Consider the following 3,243-nt stretch of genomic DNA (forward strand, 5'->3'; position numbering starts at 1 on the left):
ATTGCATCTGAAAATGACTTTGTGCATGCGCATACACTTCGCGCACTTAATCTGCCTCTCGCATTGCTCAGCTGTGGACGATTTCAAAATGTTTGATATAAAGTCACATTTTTGCTGTCACATTTTATACAGGAATTGTTCATTTAAAAAAAAAGTAAAATCATATTGTTAGTTTTATACTAACATGCAATCAAGGTCTTCAGATACTATAAGATACAAGTTCATTTAGGCTATTTAACATGCACTGTGACATTTTACGGTTTCAACTTATAAACTCCTTGAGATTTTAAAGTCAGTTTAATAGTATTGAAGTTCAAGTTGAATCTAGTATAAAAAAAGGTTTTAATTGCTTAAATTATTTCTATGAATTAATAAGTTAGCATGACTTTTTAGCATTTTTTACGAGCTGTATTCGTTTTCTGAAACCAAGCACCCACTTTTTTCTTTTTTAAATCTATTAATCGCTCGCATATCTCCTACAACCTCTTTTTTTTAAAGGAAGGTGCCACTGTCTGACACCCCTCTCAATTCTGTGAGTCTTTACTAATGCGCAGGTGACCTGAATCAGGTGTTTGATTAAGGAGACATGCAAAATGTGCAGTGATGGGGGTCCTCCAGGAATGTGGTTGAAAACCACTGAAATTCATTTTTCATAATTTTAATTTGATAATTTTGATGTTCCTCGTGTTCCTTTACACAACAATATTATGTACAATATTCTGAACCTGAAGTATCCTTTTCATTGTCTTGTTTAACAAAATGAAAGAAGACACTAGTCATTCACAATCTTCTGATGATAGTTCTCTTCATCTGAAACTTTTAGATCTGATTCTACCTCAGATACAGATACAGAAAAGGAAATAGAAAAGGAAGAAGAAAAAGTTGAAGGTCAAGGGCAATAATAAAAAAAAGTCAAAGATTGGAAGTCAAAGAATGCTCCATGGCAAAGTTTTGTTTCAAAAACACTATGCATGAGTTATATTCACTTTTTGTTGTTGCTGTGTCCTTGAAGTAAATTTTAACCTATTTTTGACTATCTATTGGCACAAACCAAACTCTACAGAAAATGCACTGTTAAAGTAAAAAGTAAAGTACTGCAAAAATGCAGTTAAAACCATGTGAAGTATACACTGTAAAAAATGGAACAAGCTATTTACTTAAATTAAGGTAACAATGTTTAGTTTTTCAGGCTTGATTTTTTAATGGAATCTACCTGAATAAATCATGTGAAATCTCCTAAATTAATCTATGACACAATGAATTTAATATAATTAGTGAAATGTGCTCATTTATTTTAAGTTGATTCTCAAAATTCTGTGATTTTGAGTGAGATCTGTTTGTATTTGACTTTGAGATATTTTATATATTTAAAAGACTGTATACAGCCAACCAGCTCAAGTAGGTAATGAAACAACACTGCATCGTCAGTGTTGGTATTGTATCAGACACTTGCACTTAATATGAAAAACAAGCTCAAATGGAGTTAAAGTTTTTGGCCGGCAAATGAGGAGATGTTTGTTTTGTCTGTAAACAGAACGGCCGCATCTGAGGCAAGTGCATCATATTATACGCTTTCATCAACTTTTACAGGTTATAAAACGTTTATTGCTGCTATATGGGTGCTTAGTTTTTCTTGTTGTTTAACACATTTGGCCAAAATCGCATGATATAAATGATTAAGCACTTATGCACAGGATCTTAAAACGTACAAAAGTATGGCTAGTCAGCAAATAACCTACTTCTCCGGTTTTCAAACACACACAAACATAAGCCTTTACAGACATAGTGTTTGAGTAAAGAAAACACTGTACTATTAAAACATCAGTTATTTATTTACCCTTGCATTGCGAAAAAGTGGAGATGTCTTCAGGCTGTGCGCAGCGCGTCAGTCTGAATGGAGGCGGGAAGTTACGAGGTTTCGCTGAGAGCTTGAGGATCCAATGGCGTTATGAAGTTTTACTGACAAGCTCTTTGTAAAACTTATCACTGGTTAAATATTTGTAAAAAAAAAAACATACCACCCTGTGTTTTAAAATAATAATAACTAATTATAATAGAGATATGAAGTTTGGATAATTTTTCACGGCACACCTGACTGAAATAATAATAACGAATTATAATAGAGATATGAAGTTTGGTTGATTTTTGGCGGTGAGCCTGAGTGAGAAGCGTTTGTAAAGCTCTGCATTATAACCAATCACACACGATGCTGTTGAGCTTATGAATGCAATGACTAATCAGAGGTGTTCAGATGAGTCATCACTAAAGTTTTCTTCACTCACTCGCTCACTGACTGAATGGCCCTGTCCCAAATGGCACACTCCGGACTTGTCCACACTTTGGTGACGTCATGTAATGCAGACCTATAGAGCCCTTGGCGCGAGTCCACGAGGGCGCATTGAGAGGTATTTTTGGGACAGACTTGATCGTCACGCCGGAAATAATGGTCTGGTTGTTTTTTGACAGGAGCTGCAGGTTCGGGGAATATGCTGCCTATGTTCCATTTGAACTAAGATTACAATTTTAACATAATAAACATGTGCGTGAGTTTCAGATGAATTTACAGGTTTAAATATAAATACTAGGTTTACATATGACTCAGTAAAGCCCTGACATTCGGTTCTATTTATTTAATGAATCATTATGCGATCGTATTATTCAACGCGCTATTATTATGTTGATATCAACCACTGGTCGATGACCATAATGTTTGTATAAACTGCTGAGCACACTTCAGAGCATTAAAATGCTGAATGGGATGGCCTACGGACTCGTAGACTCATCTAGCATGCGCAATTTAAGTCCACGAGACCGAAAGTCCACATGAAGTGCGCCATTTGGGACAGGGCCAATAAATCTTTCTGGTTAATTCTCTTATCAGAAACAACAAAGTATAAATATGTGTACGAATCTGTAAGATATTAATTTCAGTGTAAACAGCTTCAGTGATTTTTTTTTATCAACTTTTTTATTATTTTCAACATATAATAACCTAATATATCCATTCAGAATAAAACGCATCGCCCACTATCATAATCTATAAAGGTGAGAATTAAGATATTTCATGATAATTCAGTTTAAAAAAAATAAAAAAATAAACTAATAACAAGTGCCCCCTCAAAAATAAGTGCATGACGTCCCTGAAAGAGACAATCTGTTATTTATTTTTTATATTATAATATTTTTTATTATTTTTTTTAACTATTAATCTATATTTTTTTAACAAATAGGTGGGGGGGGGGG

Source organism: Cyprinus carpio, chromosome A4 (genome assembly GCF_018340385.1).
Source record: "Cyprinus carpio isolate SPL01 chromosome A4, ASM1834038v1, whole genome shotgun sequence".
Lineage (NCBI taxonomy): Eukaryota > Metazoa > Chordata > Actinopteri > Cypriniformes > Cyprinidae > Cyprinus > Cyprinus carpio.